Source organism: Lissotriton helveticus, chromosome 2_2 (assembly GCF_964261635.1).
Source record: "Lissotriton helveticus chromosome 2_2, aLisHel1.1, whole genome shotgun sequence".
Taxonomy (NCBI): domain Eukaryota; kingdom Metazoa; phylum Chordata; class Amphibia; order Caudata; family Salamandridae; genus Lissotriton; species Lissotriton helveticus.
The window spans coordinates 402,481,114-402,501,441 of NC_136060.1; positions in this window are offsets into that span (position 1 = coordinate 402,481,114).

Below are 20,328 nucleotides of genomic sequence, written 5' to 3' on the forward strand. Positions count from 1 at the left end.
CTGTTTTCCGCCCCGGTCGCCTTGCGGCCGGGGCGGAAAACCTGTAACATGGTGGCGGTGTCTGTAAGACACCGCCCGCCATATTACAATGGACTGTGAGGCAAGCCTTTCCGTGGCGACAATGCCGCCATGGAGAGGCAGGCGGTCTTCACTCTGGGGGCCCCCTGCGGGCCCCCACAGTGAAGGACAGTAGGGGGGTGCACACGGGGGGTACCTATGGTACCCCCCTGCATTTGCATATTGAAAGCGGCAGGCACCGCGCGGTGCCTGCCGCTTTCATTATGCAAATGGTGAAAAGCATTTTCACAACTGTGGCGGGCGGTGCAGAGAGCACCGCCCGCCACAATGCTGTAAATACAGGAGGTGCCCGCCACTGTGGCGGGCACATCCTAATCTCACCCCCGGGACCCCCGCCCTTATGGCGGGCGGTCCCATTCCCCATCATAATGACCCCCTAAGATCTGGAGATGTGTGCACTTCAGCTGGAGTGTCTGGTCCCCTTGTTGTTGGTTCTGTGAATGCCTTTTCTGGCTTGAAGAGTGTTTGAAAAAGACTTGAAAATGGGTATAAGTGCTTTGAATAAAAAAAGATTTTATTTTAAGTATTTTGTGTCATTTATTATTATTGTTTGAAGAACAAAGGGAGTTAGGCCCAAGGGGACGAGGGTTAGGCAGGGCCGTTTGAACTATAATCACTAGGAGAATAGGCTACACCTCAAAAAACTTTTTAAAAGTATGCAATCTATTTCTGCTTAAAGACAAACACATTCCTTCTGTTCATCCCAGTATTTTAATTTATACCTTTTGACTTATGACCTTAATTTATGAATTTCATACATTAATACGTTAAGAAAAAAACATAATTATTTCATGACTAGATCACAAAAATATAAATAAACATTTTAAGACAATTACCAAAGTGATAAATCGTGCTCATACAACCAACAATTGTGAACAAACATTGTCAAAAACAAAAATACAGTTTTTTTAATATATCATATTTCATTACTTTTATGATCAACAAAGAGGATGGAAATCCTAAACCTTCCTTTAGTATCTCTACTTGATAGCTATCTCATTCAGTCCCGTAATCAATAAAGTTTACAAGGAAAATAATTTTTTAGAAAGTTCGTTGGTTATGGCATGAGAATGAACCACAGTGTCTCTATTCATTTTGAGACTGTGCCGACGCGTTTTGAGTATTGGTGTTTCATTCACAGGACTCTCATCAGGGCTGTCTCATTCTTATTTGAATGGTGTGGCCGCACTATCTCAAACTGCAACTGTTTACTTGTTCGATATACTCTTCAACTTGAAGGACTCTCAGTTTTCTCTTATGCTGCTGAATTCCTTTGTAAACTTTTCTAAACCGGTTGTGCCTCTGTTTAAATTGTGCTAAATCCAGCCGGATTAGCTTTTTGTTCAAAGTTCGATAGATGCTTCTTGTATCCTTTCTTTCAGGTTTGGTCTCTCTAGCGAAGCCGCCTTTTCAGTTGTCGCGGTTATTTAATTATAACGCAATCGTCAACGTGCACCTCCTAGACAGTTTCTATCACAATCATCAAAGTGCTCAAACAGTCGCCCGCCTTTCCGCGATCTCAGTATTATTATTGAGCATTACCATGTGAGTATTAACAAAGAATACAATGGATTATGGTTAGCTATAAACTATTGTGAAGATTGTGTAAGAAAACAGAATAGGTCTGCTTTATAAATGTTGATGTGCTAACCCCCTGATAAAATCAATAGACCTGTCTTTTATATGTTGGTGTTCTGACCCTTTGACAGAGAAATTAGGTCTCATTTTTACTTAAAAGAACACTACTTTATATTGTTACTATATGAAATATATTTTCAATGGAAAAAACAAAGGATAAAATTACATTATATATTTTAGTGAACCATTTAGTTAAAACTTAAGGTTTTAAACACCAAAACCACTGAATTTTACCTGTTATAGTTAACTGAAGTAAATATAAATCGCTGCCTAGCCATGCACCTCTTATGAACTCACATAGTACATCACTCATGGTATGTTCCATGATATCATTGACATTATACAATTAGTAATTATGATAATTGTGTAATTCATTTTAGGTGTGTTTTGTGATGTTTATAGGAGTATATGGTGTGAAAGGAGGGAAGTAATTTATTTTTTACTGATGAATTATTAATTAGTAGGTAAAGAATTTAAATTAGCTAATTAGAAATTAATTATGGTAATTTTGAATTCATTTTAGGTGTTTGTTGTGGTGTTCATAGGTGTGACGGGTGGGAAGTAATTTATTTTATAATGATGAATTATTAATTATATGTTAATTAGTAATTAGTAATCGTAATTGTGTAATTAATGTTAGGTGTGTGTTGCGGATATTGTTAAAGAATGTGTACTTAACAAATGTTTATGATTTTTTTATTCATATATTTTAAATTCATTATTAATTATGTTAATTATGGAATTACATTTCAATACAAATAACGTCTTTTTTCATTATTTATGTTTTAAATAATTTGTTTGCGAATGTTTGTTCCTTTTAAATAAATATTGTTTATACATGTATTGGTTTTTATATCATATTTGGAGGTTTTTGTTATATGTAATTAACATTATAATATGTGTTATTTTTATATGTTTAATATATTTATTTATATATTTTTAAAGTATTGTTTGTTTATTGTTAAGATTATTTAATATTTTTTAATTTTTAAATGTTATTAATAATTTTTGTTATTCTGCTATCCAATACTTTCCCTCCTGTTGTACTCACGGGAGTGGTAATAGTAATTGTTACCCCTCTGCTATTCAATACTTTCTCTACTGTTGCACTAACTGGAGTGGGAATAGTCATTTTTACCCCTTCGCTATCCACAACTTTCTCTACTGTTGCACTCACTGGAGTGGGAATAGTCATTTTTAATCCTCCGCTATCCAATTCTTTCCCCACTGTTGCACTTACTGGAGTGAGAATAGTAATTTTTACCCCTCTGCTATCCAGTACTTTCCCTTACTGTTGCTCTCACTGGAGTGGGAATAGTCATGTTTACCCCTTTGCTATCCAGTACTTTCCCTACTGTTGCACTCACTGGAGTGGCAATAGTAATTTTTACCCCTTCGCCATCCATCACTTTCCCTACTGTTGCACTTACTGGAGTGGAAATAGTAATGTTTACCCCTCCACTATTCAATACTTTCCCTACTTTTGAAATAACTTGAGTGGGAATAGTAATTTTTACCCCTCCGCTATCCAACATTTTCCCTACTGTTGCAATCAATGGAATTGAAATAGTAAATGTAATTCTTCTACTATCCAACATTTACCCTGCTTTTGCAGTCAATGGAGTGGGAATAGTAAATGTTATCCTTCCGCTATCAATACTTCCCCTACTGTTGCATTTATTGCAGTTGGAATAGTAAATTGAATTGTTTCGCTATCCAACATTTTCCCTACTGTTGTATTTATTGTGTTGCAAAATGTACTTTTAAAATTTTGTATTAATAGTTTGTTTTAATTAATTATAGATTTTTTTAACTTTAAATAATTGATATATGTATATTTTTTATTTTTATATAATTTAAAAGTTACAAAATTAAATAAAGATAATAGGTAATAAAAAAATTCAAGTAAATATATGTATATGTATAAATTATTATGTTTGTGTGTTTTTATTTTTTTTAATTAAGTTTATTTTTATATTTAATTAAAATGTATATACATTTAATTTATTTTGTTAAAGATAATATTAATATTTTATATTTGTAATATATATTATTTTATGTTTTTAATATTTTTTAATTGAGATTTTTTACATCTATATTTTTAACTTCAAAATGTTTGATTCAATATTTTTGGACTTACCTGTTCAAGTATAGGGAGTGAATATTTTTACTATCTATAAATATTTTTCGCTATTTTTGCCATCGATGTTTTTACCATCGATGTTTTTACCATTGATATTCTATCAGTGAACCCTGTAAAATATTGTACTCCTACCTAGTGCATCCTAACCTATCGTGGCTAGGGTGAGTAAATATGCCAAATCCCTCTAGGATGATCTATATCCCTGTTACCTGTAAGTTAGTGTCATCCGGCTGTCCGTCTTGGTGTAGAGCTGGGCAGCATCCCTCGCATAAGTTAAACAAGAATCAGCTGAGCTAGAATTCCGGCATGGGTCAACCTCTCAGTGCCAGTTAAATGCTCATCTGTCTAAACAAAGGCTTGATGTCATTTATAACATCATCCATATTACCATGCTGAAGCCCCAGCCAGCCAGCTGTATAAACAATGATGAACTTACCCATTCTACAGAATATTCAAGGTGTTTTGATAGGGTGCGTACGAAGTCGCAGTGTAAGCAAGCTGAATTCGAAGAATATTATCCTGTATGTGCACACAAATGAGCGTGTGTTAAATGTCATAGTGTCTAGGGAGAGAAGACAATTTAAGAACGTGAGCATGTAAAATGGCGTTTCTGCCAGGGTGTTCTGAGAAATTATGTAATTTCAGATGTCATAAGTCTCATTATGACCGCTATGATTTCACATGCTATAAGTTATATAGTATGCAAAGATATAACCAGTGCATTGAGAAAGGGTGAGTTTCCCCTGGAGGCTGGAAGGGTGGGGGCCACTTTTGTTACTGAGGACCAGTTCGGTGGCAGTGCAGCAGTTTTAAAAGCACTGCAGAGTTCCTTGTATATCCAACAGTTTTCAGGCAACAATAAAAGTAGCAAGATAACACTGGTGATTAATGTACCTGCTGAAAAGAGATTGAGTTTTGTCTAGTGGCAGTTTTGAGTCATCTATGGTAGTGCAGAGGGTTAATATGCCTGCTGCGAAGAGTCGGTACTATGCAAACCACAGAGCAGTATTTTCTGTGCATGGCTCAGTGGGTGACTGCTTTTGTCACAGAGATCCGTTTGTTACTGTGCAGTTCATAAGTTACAATCGGAATCTAGGTTATAAAGTTATGTTTTTTGGTCCTAGTCTTTCATTATCCTAATTTTGCTAAAAGAGACTGTCTGGTTAGAAATATATTCTTATTAGTAAAGTCAACCTGAACCACTGTGTTATATTATGAATCTGAGTTTATGCTTTCCCATACCAAGCATTCCTTGCTAGCACTCGCCTACTAGAATGGATGATATGAGAACAGTACATCTTGTAGTCCCCTTTGTCTTATCTAACATTTTCTATTCACTGATTTACACACGTATGATTCATCGTCTCTAAATGTGTTTGTGGTGTAAAATGCTGTGACACCCTAAACTTGTACGGGAGGCACTTTAAAGCAAATGAAATACATGTGAGAGGGTGATACAGAGTGATGAGAGGCACTGTTGGAAGGTGGTAGTGAGGGAATCATTGAAGAGCCCCAATGAAGATTTATACATAAACAACAAAGGGGGCACTGGGAATGCTTATAGGTCCAGCATACGGGCCCCTAGAACAAATCGATTCTATAAAAAAAAAAGTATGCAGTTCCTGAGGACAAGGAAATTAGAAAGGTTGGTTGGTTTAACTGTCCAAAGGTAGGAGCCAGAGTCTCCTCTTTTTGGAACTAGGTCCCTCACACACCCAGTTGGCTTTCATGCTTTATCATCGGGCTTGCTACTCGTTGGATTGAACTGGTGCTGCAATGCCCGACAGGCATCCAAGAAGGGGCTGTTTGTCAGAGATCTTTTTGGTCCCAAGCCGTAATGTGAAGTGCAGGTATTAGGCATTGAAGTATAGATGGGTGTATAGAGTGTGTGAGTTGGGTAAAGGAAATATTAAAAGAAGACTAAGTAGAACTCCAAAACAATTTTTAAGCTGTGAGTCTACTTGTCAGTTTAAAAACAGGATTAGCCTTTCACCTACATAATGTTTTGGTGGTTGCTAATATAGAGTGGTCAACATGTTTCTTGCTGGGTTAGTCTCAAAATTGATCAATTAGCAATTCATCAGGACCAGAAATCAAAATTCTACCACACAGTGATTGGAGTCGTAGTTAGTTTGAGGGTTAGAGCAAACACTATAACAGCCTGAATTTGAAGTACTTCATGTAATACAGATCTAGAGAAATAAATAATGACAAACATCAATAAGATCTAAAACAGCATGCAGTAGAAGTCTTACCATGCTTTTAGTAGTAAAGTGCGTACGGGGTGCAGTGGAAAGTCAGGAAAGAGTAACAAGCAGGCGGCACATCAAGAAGCATAAGCAGGCAGGGTGACACAGCAAACACTATGATTTAAAAGAAGATTCAAGACTCACCCAGATGAGGTGGGTAACAAACTACATCAATTGCTGGCAGTGGGAACACTAAATTGTAGCGCCCTAATGTAGGAGGGAACAGATAAACAGTAATGGTGGAGTGGTGTGGCTCACTGGTTAGAGGCGGCAGACCCAGAAGCAGAAGTCGGCCTGGGACCAGGGTTCGATTCCTGACACGGCAGGGTCGTAGACCAGGGTCAGCGGACTCGATAATTCTCGCCTCGGTGCCCACTCTAACCAGGGGTCCCACTCGGCAACTCTGGGCATCAGCTTGCCTAATCTCCACAACGGCCCCCTCAACGCCGGGGATGCCTGGCTCCACCTTGGGGATTCCCAGCAGGGACCATCCCACAGGGAAAGCCAGGACGGGTTCCCTAGCGGTATACAGCGCCAGGACGCCGGCTGGCAACAGTGCGCTTTACAAGTATACACATTAAATTTTTTTACATTACATAATACCAGTCAGTAATTATATTTTATTAAGAGTATAAATCAATGCTGATGTGGAGAAAGGAAAAACACACTGCCAGGCCAATATCACTGTAGTGTAGTGCCCGGTCATCCATTGAGTCATGATTGCAAGGGTATTACTCACAGTGCTATAGCGGCTCATTCGCTGGACAACCTAACCTTGCTCTACCAGTTTGAAGAGTGAGAGTGCTAGAGGGGGGGGTGCAGTTAAATACTCACGTATATTTCAAATCGGTTCAGGACCTCGACCTTTACGAGGTGAGCTTGGCACGTCATATATGCCGGAAATGGTCAGTCACCAGTTAGATAAAGGCGGGCTGGCTAGAGAACTCACCGTGAGAGGGCTGGTGTGTGCATCTCGGGTGCCATGTTGGGGTTGACAAGCCGCCCTCGGTGTAAAGGCAGCTGAAACAAGTGCAGGCCGGTAATGCCGGCAAGAACATGAGCCCCATCTTGGAACTGGCGGAAGGCAAATGGAATGACAGAGGCAAGCAGGCCTGTCTTGCATCAATACAAGCCTCACAGTGAGTAACAATAAACATAATGGAATGACAGGGGCAAGCAGGCAAGTGTTGCATCAATACGAGCCCCACAGTGGAGAAGGAGGCAGTGAATATAACAGGAAATGGTTCAGTCGCCATAGTAACATCATGGTTGGCCCTAGATGGGACAAGGGTGTAATGCCCATTTTGGTTCAATATCAGAGGCTAAAAATAATGGCCCCTCGAAGTGTGTGAAAAAGAGTATATATGTGGGACTATCAAAGGTTACAATGGTACCTGGAGGTAAAAAGGGCAGATAAAATCAGTAGATCAGAGGAGGGAGTATCCACACCGGAGATGGCAACATCCGAGTGTGGGCCCAGTAGGGAGAGGTATTTCACAGACTAGACAGGTGGATGCAGTCAAGGTTAGTGTAGCCAGACTCAAGCAGGTAAAGGATAATGAATATATATAGACTCGGGGGACCTTTATGTGATGATCTAGAAAATAAGAACATATGTAGGTAATGAGGAGGCTCTACTTATTTTGTTCGCTCCCTAGGATGTCCTCATTCAAACCCTGTTTGTCAGTAGAACGGTGAAAGTTCCAATTTTGCTCTCTACCGAAGAGGACATTTTTGGTCATTAGTGGGTGTGCCCCAATGACAGTCCACTGTAGGTGTATGTCCTTTTTTTTCGAAGTGTGTGCACATTTTGGTTTTGATTTTGTGGCACAGGATGTTACTGCGGTGTTCCATAATGTGTGTTTTGGCAGCTCTTGAGGTCATGCCAATGTATCTTGAATTGCAAGGACATACTAGTGTGTATACACAATTGCTTATGTGTCAGTTGGGATGGTTTTTCTCAATCCAACTAAACATGTTGGACAATCTAATTTCCTTTGTGACCTCAGTGAGAGCACAAACTGTGTACCCCCCACATTGGGAGTGTCCTATGACCGGTGATAGATCCCTGAGGGGTCTCTGGTCATGTGTGATCGAAGGTGCTGGTCTGGTGTGTATGGGCATGTCTTTCAAGTTCTTTTTACATTTGAAATCAAAGCGGGGCAGGGCAATGTCAGTTCTCCAGATTGTATGTGAGTAAAATATCCAAGGCCATCCACTAAAATAGGTGAACAATTAACCAGACCCAGTGGTTGAAGGAACAATCAAAGATAAAATTATATAAAGAACATGTTTTTAATTAGCATAATAAAAATCATATAGAAAAGAGTCAGACTATATGATAAGCATAAGCAGTTATCTTAAGACATACATCAACATAAACAAAAAGTTAAAAAAGAATACGTTACATATGAATTATGCAATACAGTTAAAAATACATTCACGGTTATAATTGGTGACTAAAATACAGAAAAACAGAAACTCGACGCGCATTTTGGCAGAAAACGCCTTCTTCAGGAGTCATAGGTGATATCCTGAAAATATATTTACAAGAAAAAACAGGTATCAGATATCTGGATTTATACAATATGAACAAGCGAGAATTCATGAAGGTTCATAACAGTGTTTTCCCAAAAATACATATAATTTGAACAGATTTACATTGTATAAGTCAGACTTGAAAGTTCTCAGCACTCAACCTGTCTGGTCTACTAATTTTTTCACTCAATGTCATATGATGGACAGATTTTTCTAACAATTGTGCAGTACTCAATCAATAGTATATAATATATACTATGTCTGTTCAATGTGTAATATTAACTACATTGATATGAGTTAATTATAGTCACATTGAAATGGGCCATAACAATTTATCATACATCCGGATTAGGTATGCTTTGATACATGATTTAAAACTTACATTCAGAGCAGTATTTCATAGCATTACATCAGGATTACATCAGGGTAGATGACATCTTCATATATGGATAAACGAGATATCACTCGATAAAGAACAATTTTCTATTCAATGGAGAGACACAAATGTGTGTTATAATGTATTTTAGATACTGTATTCTCTTTGAACAACAATAGGCCACACGAATAACATGACATGTTTGTAAGAATTCGCTAAAAAGATGGTCACTCAGACTCAATAAATGTTGATATTATTAGAGGTAAGGTAGAATGGAATATAACTACAAAATACGGTGGTCTACATGACCTATATAGAGGGTAAGGGTGAATAGAGTCTTATTAATAATAAAATGTATATAAAGCTTATCCTAATATATGATAAGGACTGAGTCTACTGATATCTGTAACGTATCGTTATACTTTGCAAAACATGATCGACGATATGGAAGCTACATCAACATGAGGGAGCGGTGGAGTTAGAAAGATATGTATACAAACTCCTAAGGCAATAGGCAGTATAATAGAAGCAGAGAGGAGACGTACGACAATGACAAATTATAAAAATCGTAATCTACACTCTCCAAAGATATATTGTCATGCCATGCTGAGTATACCTATCTATTCGAATATTTACCTGATCCTTTACAACGCAACTTTTACCACGCAGTGCCTTTACGACGCAACTTTTACATATATATATATTTTACCATGAAATCTGGTCCAGAAACCACATGGTTGTCCTCACAGATTTGGGTCACATATCAGATAACGTGGTTTATCATTATGCCACCATGAGGCCAAAGGCCATTTGACCTTATTCCTCTGGATGTCATTATGTCATTTAGCAATTTTTAAACTTGAAATATACAACTCATTTTGGTCTCATGGTGCTGGCGAGTACTTCGGCTTACACATGAAGCATTATGAAAGAAATGTAAAGCTCAATTGTGAAGAAAGAGGCACAATTTTTACTACAAAAAAGGAATAATTTTTTGAACTGTAATGTAAAGGGGCTGTTAAAAAAACAGTAAGAAGTGGAGGAACTCGGTTACCGATCACTTTGAGCTCTGAGTGATGTTTTAATTTCCGCTGACTTTTGAACCTGGCCTTCGATGACATGCAGAGCTCACCGTCCGTTTGTTGTCAGGTAGCGTGAGCCCAACCTTGTAGCCCAACCAGCCCCGGTCGGTGCAGGTTACAGCGGTGGGGCCGGGTGAGGAAGGATTTCTAGGGACGATGCAGAGGGAAAATTAATTATTTATTTAATTTTTACTCTGCATTGTCCCTCAAAATCCCCCCACACGCGGCCCCTCTGGTGTTATCTGCATGGACCGCGGCTGAGCCCAACACCGCAAACACTGGGTCAGCTTCAGCTGTACTTCCACAAGCTCTCAAATGCCAGCCCTTTGGTGACCGCTTTACAATTGTAGCGCTATATAAGTTACTGCACATAAATTGTGAAAAATTGCCCACCTTCAAAGACAGGTGAACATCTGCCGCTGATGTGTGTTTGTGCAACCTGCCGGTTCGAAGTATGAATGCCAGAGATTCACACTGCCTTTCATCCTTCTTGTTTGGATAGACACAGTGGTACAGAGCTTTAATTTAAGAACATGTTATTTACAGCGCCTGGAAGTTGAAGGCTGTGGCAGTTAATTGCATTTATATAGAGCTTAATATTCCTGATGAGGCATTAAAACGATAAAACAAGACAAATTCACTAGAACACCTACTGTGCACACTGTGCAGTCTCCACAAGGGCAAACAACATAGCGATGGATTTACAAACCGCTTCACAATTCGACAGCTGCCAGTAGGTGAGTGTCAGAATGTTTGCTCGCCACACCACTTTAAAATGTTTCCAGCCGCCAATGGGATAGAGTGGAGTGCTGTAGAGTGGAGTGGAATACAGCAGAATAGCATATAGTTGAGTAATATACACTGGAGTGGCGTAAAGTAGAGTGAGGCGCAGTATTGTGGTGTACAGTGGAATAGCATGGACTGGAGTAGGTTAGAGTGGAGTGGCATAGAGTGATGTACAGTGAAGTGTTGTATGGTGGAATATCGTACAGTGGAGTGCTGTAGACTGGATCAGGGTAGAGTGTAGTGGGGTAGACTATAGTGGCGTACAGTGGTATAGCAAAAACTGCAGTGGAGTAGAGTGGAGTGGCATACAGTGGTGTAGTGTACAGTGGAATGGGGTAGAGTGGAATAGCATTGAGTTTACCGCATACAGTGTAGTGACATAGAGTGGAGTAGCATATAGTGGAGTAGTGTATGGTAAAGTGGCATAGAGTAGAGTGTGGTACAGTGTAATAGAGTAGAGTGGGGTGGTGTAGAGTGGAATGGCAAGGAAAGGAGTGATGAATACTATAATAGCATACAGTGAATTGATGTATAGTGGAGTGGCATATATTGGAGTGGTGTAGAGTAGTGTGGCATACACTGGAGTAGTTTATAGTGCAGTGGTGTACACAGAAGTAGCGTACAGTGGAGGGGCTTATAGAAAAGAGGGAAGTGTCATACAGTGGAGTTGAGTACAGTGGAATATTATACGATGGAGTAGCATAGAGTGGAGATGCATACTGTGAAGTGGCTTAGACTGGAATGTCATAGAATGGAGTGGCCAAGAGTGGATTAGCATAGAGTAGAGTGACATATAGTGTAGTGGCGTAGAGTGGAGTGGCATGGAGTGGAGTATGGTCATTGAAAGTGTGTGAATGGATGAATATGTTTCAAATTCTTAATATTTGAAAAATAAATTATGTAGATGTAATGTATCAGGAAAATACATTATGAGGTCTAAATAGTAATTTTTGGCAATGTGTATGAATAATGTAAATAGTGTTAAAGTTATAAGTTTATATATTGTGTATGGTATACTATGGTAAGTCCACAGTATACTGTGGTACATGTGATTGAGAAATCAGTATGTGATGAGCAAAGGCAAAAGGCAGCCAGGTAGTTTTTATAACATTTTGGTTGTGTTCTGCTTTTTGCAACGATTTGGGTTATGGTCTTGGATAGGGGTAAGTAGTAGATTTTATTGTTGTTCAATACCTAGTGGACGTAGAGAAATGTATTTCCAATTTTCTACGTATTTTTCCAGCAGTTTAGGGAGAACTGTACATTGTAATAACTTTTTTGTCAATATAGTATATTAAAGTGTAGTTTACATTTTTTTAACATATTTTTGTTTTAGTTATTTATTCCACAGTATTCCTGAGGCAGAACTACTGTGCTCCGTATATTTTATTTTAAATATATAGAAACTTATAAATATGTTTCCCAACTATTATCACTTTAAAAAAAATGGTAATAGGTAGAGGAAAATAACAAAGGGGCAATATAGTTAGGCATGGTCATAATAATATCTTGCTTTGTATTAAAAAAAACCTTAGAAATTCACTTAAAAAAACAAAGGTTATAGGGACATTATAGTTTGTTGAAAATAACCTTTTTGCCAAATCTAAACCTACCTTTTTAATGTCTATAGGCTACCCCTAAGGAAGGACGTATAGGAAAAAGCTGAATAAGTCAAAATTACACCTTGTATGTCGTGACAGTAAAAACAGTAATTGATGTTTTTACTGTAGTAAGGCCGGTAGCCCCATTGACTAATAAGAAGTTTCAGTAGCTCATGCACTCAGTGCTAACTAAAATATGGGACCACCAAACATGGTACATCAAAGTATTAAATTAATCATTGCATTAAACCTGACTCATTGCTCAAGTCCGATTTAAGGTAACTTTAAAGCCAAAGGTGATTAATGAAAGTTACCACATTGTTACCCAAACCTCTGGGAGGCCCTACCCTGTCTGCAACTGCTGTCACCCAAAACAACAGGTGCCCCCATGCTAAGAGCTGTGAAGTAATCCCATGGACAGGGACCAAAAAGAACTGTTGGTGGGAGGAAGTGTGACCTCGCCCAGCAAGATGACTGCCGGGCTGTGGCCACAGATGTCCCAGTTTCAAAGAGACTACTGCCTCAGTGAAGCAAATGACGATTACACCTTAGCTTGCCCACTCCTCTGTTTGGGCAGACAGGTAGGCATCTCCTCCAGATGGGAAAAAACATTGTAGAAAAAGGTTTCCAGGAGGAATGGTTCATTATGTTGGAAATACCTTAGATGTGTGCCCAGAGCTCCTCACAGGGGAAGAAGACCTGAGTCATCTTTGATTCAGACAGAGAAGGGAACTCTGTGACTGCATTGGGCCAAAACCACCAGGAAATCTTGTAAAGTGGGAGGGATTGCCCCATGGGAACTGTTCCCTCATAAGCTACTGAGTTCTTCCCTACAACAAACATGAAGATGGCATAAAGGTGGCATCCCTGGCACTCAGATCAGTAATCTACAGACAAAAAAAAGACAGAAGAAGGACTCCCTGCTGCTCCCTAGACCCAGCTAAGAGAGGCTGCACCAAAGACCAAACTGAATCCGCTGTACTCTAGCAACCCACATAGAGGATTATGCTGCTGCGCCCACTCATGGAAAAGAGTTCCACGTGTGCCAGGATAGAAGAAGTAACTCCGGATGCTAGTTGGCAAGCCGCCTCTTAAGCTCCAGGACCACAAAAAGCTATGGGAACCTGTACCCCTCGAGGGTTTGGCCCAGGAACACCTGACCACCACTGAATGACACTTTGTTAGCTGAAAGACCAAGCCCTGACCAGTTGACTGGACTTGCTCTGGTGTCCCCGGTGCATCACTAGAGACCAAATCATGAGGCTGTACATGACCCCTGACACACGTGGATATCACGGTGGCCCCAGGAACAATCACCACATCTCTTCAGCATGTCCAGCATCCGGTATCCCCTGCATCAGAACCATTTCTTTCCTGCACCACAGTAAAGGAAGGATAAAAGTACAGTGAGAACCTTGAAACTGCTGGTCCTAACAGGTAACTGTTTCCCTATACCTGTGACTGGCTCCGAACCTGTTGTGGCCAGTCCAAGAGACTTTTAATTGCCATTCTAGCTCGTTGGCTCAGAACTGTTAACTCGTTCATTCAAATAACTTCATTTCGATTCATGAGTAAATCATAAAAGTATACACAAATAAAAAAAAAATCAAGACAGAATGTTAAAAAGGAACATAAGATTTGTCTTAATATCCACAGTACATAATTCATATGGGGGTTGCAATACATTTGAAATAGGCATATCAATTATATAAGCATTTCATAAAGTGCATATGCATTTCAATAACAAATCCACATATTGATCTTTTACATAAGGTTACCAATAATGATACTGTTTAGTAACGATTTCTGATGTCAAGGGCCACTCTGATAAAACTAAGTACAGCACCACATATCACTGGGGTTGACAAGGACAATAGATGATCATAGCCCTCTTTATAATAACGGGATCCAAGGTTTAACAGAACAGGCTTAATGAACTGATTTCTTGGATCCCTATATAATGTACAAAAAAGGATAAGGTGCAAGGTACTTTGTGAGACCCTATCATTGCAGGGACAAGGGGGTAGCCTCTCACACCACCCCCCTTGTTTTGGAAAAGCAAAAAGAAAATGTAGTGTGCTGAGGCGGAACCTTGTCAAATAAAAACGCCATTGAGTGTGCATAATATTTGATAGGTAAAACTGCGACTGCAACCTACCCCTCTTATACAGTGTGGCTCACTGGTTAGAGGAGGCAGACCTGGAAGCAGAGGTCAGCCCGGGACCAGGGTTCAATTCCCGGCTCGGCGGGGTCTTGAGTCCTAAAATGTCCATGGACTCGACAATTCTCGCTCCGGTGCCTACTCGATTCACGGGTTCATACTCTGCGACTCTGGGCAATAGCTTGCTTAATCTCCACAACGGCCCCTCGCGGCGGGATGCCTGGCTTTCACCTTGCGGATACCCTGCCGGGGTTATCTCACAGGGGAATATCAGGACGGGTTCCCTAAGCAAGCGCTTAGAAACCGCTCGGTGATTTGCGCTATATAAATTCCTGTACATTTACATTTACATTTACATTTACATACAGTGCATACTCACTATTTCTTAAAATACCTAAACTGGCATGATAGGCATTTTTAATAATTAATTTGGATTCCTTACCAGCCATGACCAGATTTTGAAATATATGTCCCAACCCAATCTTGTTGAATGTATCCCTAACATATAACAACCATGGGATCTTCATGGAATAGTCAAGTTTAAGGCAGTCTTGCAGGATTTCCTTAGTCAGTTTCAATTCTTCAGATCGCCAAACTTTAGACCATAACAACAATGGAAACACATGAATAATGTTGCTCACAAAATCAACACCAACCTCCCCATGACAGAAACTGTTTGAGGTACCAGATGGGACAGATAGGAGACGCTTAATAAATCTATTTTCCATAACTTGTATCTTGTTACAATTTTGAGTACCCCACACCCCTGCACCAAATGTTGCGACAGAAAGGCATTTAACTTTATATAAAGTAATTAATTCTACAATCGGCTTTTGACCCAATTTGCTATAAAAGCGGAAGAGGGCCTCAATCGATTGTGTGGCCTTTTGCACACGAGCCGATATTAAGGGGTCACCACATCTCTTCAGCATGTCCAGCATCCTGTATCCCCTGCATCAGGACTATTTCTTTCCTGCACCACAGTAAAGGAAGGATAAAAGTACAGTGAGAACCTTGAAACTGCTGGTCCTAACAGGTAACTGTTTCCCTATACCTGTGACTGGCTCCGAACCTGTTGTGGCCAGTCCAAGAGACTTTTAATTGCCATTCTAGCTCATTGGCTTAGAACTGTTAACTCAGTTGCAAGGATTTATTGCATTTCAAAGAGTGAACTACAGTGATTTACTTACCTGTTAAAAAATATCATATCTCAGATTCCCTTGAAAGATTGTTGTTGTTTTGGTGTCTATTTAAAAATAAAATATGACCTGTTTTTATAAATTGGTGTTGGATTTTTATTGTGTTGGCTTCATACTTCCATTCTGTTTTGTTACTTCTAAATGCCCTGCACTTGTTCTTGGCTAAGCCTGACTACTCTGTGCTAATATCACCCAGGACTATGCTAAGAGTGTTGTTGAAGAACCTACCTGCACCCAGAAGAGGCTGTGACATGTATTACATGGTGGGGTCACAGAACCACACCAGATACTCCACTTTCCTACAGACCACTAGTTCTGTGTATTAAAATAATTGTAATTATTATGTGTGAGAAACTGAGTATGTTGGGTGAACTGGGTGTGATGCCTGGTCAAGCAACAGCCACAATCTCTTCAGGTTGAACCACAAAAGCCACTAAATTAACCAGTGCTTAACCCTTTGTTAGCTTGGCACAAAAGCAGTCAGGCTTAACTTAGAGGCAATGTGTAAACTATCTATGCAGCACACGAACAGTAATAAATTGAACACATAGTACAAGAAAAACCCCAAACCAATATAGAAAAATAAAATAAATTCCAGGTACAGCAATGTGGTTTTAAGAAGTACAAAGTAGGCCACAACAGCAGGCAGTCTTCTGAGAGTCCTTCTGCTGGTCCAGAAATTTAACTGAAGAATGGTGCTTTCTTTGAAGTATGAGACATTTCTAGAGAATTCCCTTTGTAGTGCTTGAAGAATCCTGACTCCTCTCCCCTGGCTCCAAGATGGCTGCATGGACAATGCAGGGGAGGCAAGTCCTTTGTATGGAGGTAGAGCAAATCCTATTAATTTTCAAGTGGGGCTGTGCCTAGTTCTTTCCCCTCTTCACCATGCCGCTTGATGGCCCATCCAGGCACACCTAATCCCTCCACAGTGTGGCTGTGTGGGAGAACTAAAAAAAGTCAAACTGCCAACTACACCAAGCCATGTGACCCAAGAGCAGGCACCAAATAGTTAAGGCAGGAAAATGTGAACTTTCTAAAAGTGCCATTTTCATAATTGTAACTTAAAATCCAACGTTAAAATTAAATATGTTTTTTAATTGCAATTTCTCAGACACCAAACTTGAAATGCTTACCTGTTCCCAATCGTTAGCACTTACTAAATGCAATAAGACTGCCCAATGTCATCCTACTGGAGTTGTAGTCCTCACAGTAGTGAAGAATTCATTTAGGAGTTTTTCACTGCCAGGACATGTAAAACTTAAAAGTACACGTCCAACCTTTTAATTCCAGTGCACCCTGACCTAAGAGGGTACCTAAGGCATACTTTAGGGCAGACATATATGCAATGAAAGAGGAGTTTAAGTCTTGGTAAGTGGCAATATTGCTAAGTTGAATTACCAGTGTACAATTGCATTCAGGATGCAATGGCAGGCCTGGAATGGGTTTTTAAGGGGCTACTAAAGTGGGTGGCACAATACGTACTGCAAACCTTCTATTAGCATTTAATTTACAGGCTCTGGGTATATGGTATACCACTTTACTGGGGACTTATAAGTAAATTAAGTATGCCAATAAGATGTAAGCCAATTTTGCCATGTTTAGAGGAGAGAGTACAAGCACTTTTGAACTGGTTAGCAGTGGTAAAGTGCACAGAGTGCTTAAGCCAACAAAAAATGTCAGCAAAATGTGGAGGCTAAAGGATAAACATCTGGGGTAAGAACACCCTAAGGCAGAGAGTTCTAATATTATTGCAACCTTAACAGCAATAGCTGAATAATAGAAACACCTTAAAAATGTTACATCGCCCATCCCTAATTCCTCTACTAGATTATTCTATCCTCTTGTTGCAAAAGCAAGAAGCATACAGAAGATAGCTCAATGTTGCATTGCTATCTTCTTCCAAGCACGATTTGCCCATGGCCATGTGACCCTGCAGCTCTAATCATTTTGCGCAAAGTACTACAGGTTTCACAGGATAGAAAAGTTGACTGTGTGTATTGTTAGTGTGACTAATGTCAACTTCCTGCTCTGAAAATACTATCTGAATATAACATTGCAATCTTTCACACACACTGTTAGCATTACAACATATGAGTTTTATTGGCGCTAATACTGACACACACATACTTTAAAGAAATGGTGCTCTCATGTTGGTATACAATCAGGCCTGACGTAATTAACATGAATGGACTGTATAAACAGGAAAGCCCTGCCACACACATCATCATCATACATTAACTATAAGCATTTTTGTTTGAAAATGTGAGAGAATCATAAATAAGAGAACACCAATTTATGACCTGCCCTGATATAGCATTGGTGCACATTTCATCTGATGAACCTGTTTAGAAGTTTTCGAATAATGGCATATATGGCAGTAGAGGCATATGGAGAACATGATTTACCCAATAACAAATAATATGGATAAATAGGAGAGCTGAAGTTCCAACTAGGTCCTGAACTTTTCACTTTCCCCCAATACTACATTTTGAGAAACAGACCAAGACACTGTGTTCTAAAATCTTAGGTATGATGACCAATTTGTGCAGTGGGGTTGACTGGACATTATCTGAACTGGGCTAATGCTAGGCTGCATTAGAAATAGCAGTTGGATATTGCAATCATTGTAAAAAATGTCCAACTAAATTTTATTAGCTACAAGAAGAAATGTGCAAACTGGCCGTATAGGAATACACAAGTAGAAACAAGCATTGTCAAAACCAACAGGCCTAGCCTCTGCAAACTGGTGGACCGGTTATTTTTATATTTGTGTTTGCAAAGAAATACCATACAAAGAAGGAAGAAAGAAACTATGCCACTCCTTAATTATGGAACCAACGTTCTTGAAATATAAATTTACATTTAAAAGCAAATTAATCATCACATTTCATTTTAATAGAACAGTATAATGGCTTCCCATCGAGAAACTTATCATAAAAGGTACAGACACTCATTTTATTTTAAAGCACATCCAGGGAACATATGATTCTTAATGGGACAAAAGAGGTACAATTGGCTGTCACATGAAATGAAATGAATAGAGGAATAATAGTCATTGAATAAAGAAGTAAGCAAATGCAATAGACGCAATAGCCTGGCCCAAAACACACTGGAAGTTCTGGTATTGCCAATAGCTAGCTAAGAGCCATTGTGTGCGAGACCTAATGATGGGTTCAAAATGTATCCAGTAGGACATATTCTTACAACATATTCCGTGTATCGGGATATAAGGTAAATGTATATATCTTTACATAGCCAATGGCTATCCAGATATTCATTTGGAGCTCTCAGACATACGTCGGACACCATCCATATAAATAATTGCCTGATGCTTTACCAAGAGCATTTTGCCTTACATAATACATCTGCTTAAGGAGTTAAAAAATTCTAGAGCACAGCTTTTAAGATGGAACAGATTTTGCACAAGAAATGTATGAAAGAAGCTCGGATTCCAAATTCTATAATGTAAAATTGCAGTTTAGTGAAATTTGAACTGTTCTCCTTTCAGATCAGTGTTCTTTTTGTGATACAACAATATGCAGAACTCGGATAGTTTGCAATTTTCAGAAGATTCAGATAAAATGATGTGGGTAGTTTTAGTTACTGTATTACTTACTGCTGATATTTCTATGCCGTAAAATGCCCTCCATGATTCAATCAGCAGAGGAGAGGGTTCCATTTGTATTTCATTTTATATTAGCATCAACATTTAATAAGGTCATTTGTATTTTTGGTTTCTGCTTACATCTTTACACCATTAGACAAGCTGGTATTCAAACTCCAAAGTACTTATCGCCAAAGAGACATTTTAAATGGACATGCTTCTATTGAACTGCATTTGTGCGATAAACTAAAGAAAAGGGTAGATGTGTAATTTGCACACAAAGTGGTCCGAATTGATCTTAAAGAAACCTTTAACTTTCAAACTGGTTTAAATAGGGGAAACGACCATTGGATAATTACATCATTTAACACATCGATTGTCCAAACGTCAATTCTAATGATTGCCGAAATGAAGGGCATTCTGTTTGCCTCATTTTTGAGGATAGGTTTTTGTTCAGCTTAGTGCAATAAACGAGTGCTGTTTTTTTCAGGAAGAGGCACAAAATGGAAGCTCAGAGGAAAATAAAAGTTTCATTATGGCCAACAAGGCTTGTTTCAAAGATGCAGGAAAGAGATCAATAGGACACAATTAGAGCAGGTACGTATTCTTTAGAGAGAAACAAAGTAAAAGCACATTTAATTACTTCTCTGTATTTAGGCTACATAATTTAGCAGATAATTTACATGCTATTCCTGAAGATAAAAAGTGTGCTTATAAATTAATCCAGTTAGTTTTCTCAAATGGCGTTTGTCCAACTACTTAGCCGTACAGCTAAACAATAAAAACGCATATTCATTATTTCATGTTTTAGTTAGGCTTTATAAAGCCATAAGGTGTGTAATGTGTTGTAATGGTGCAAGTACATGAATCAAT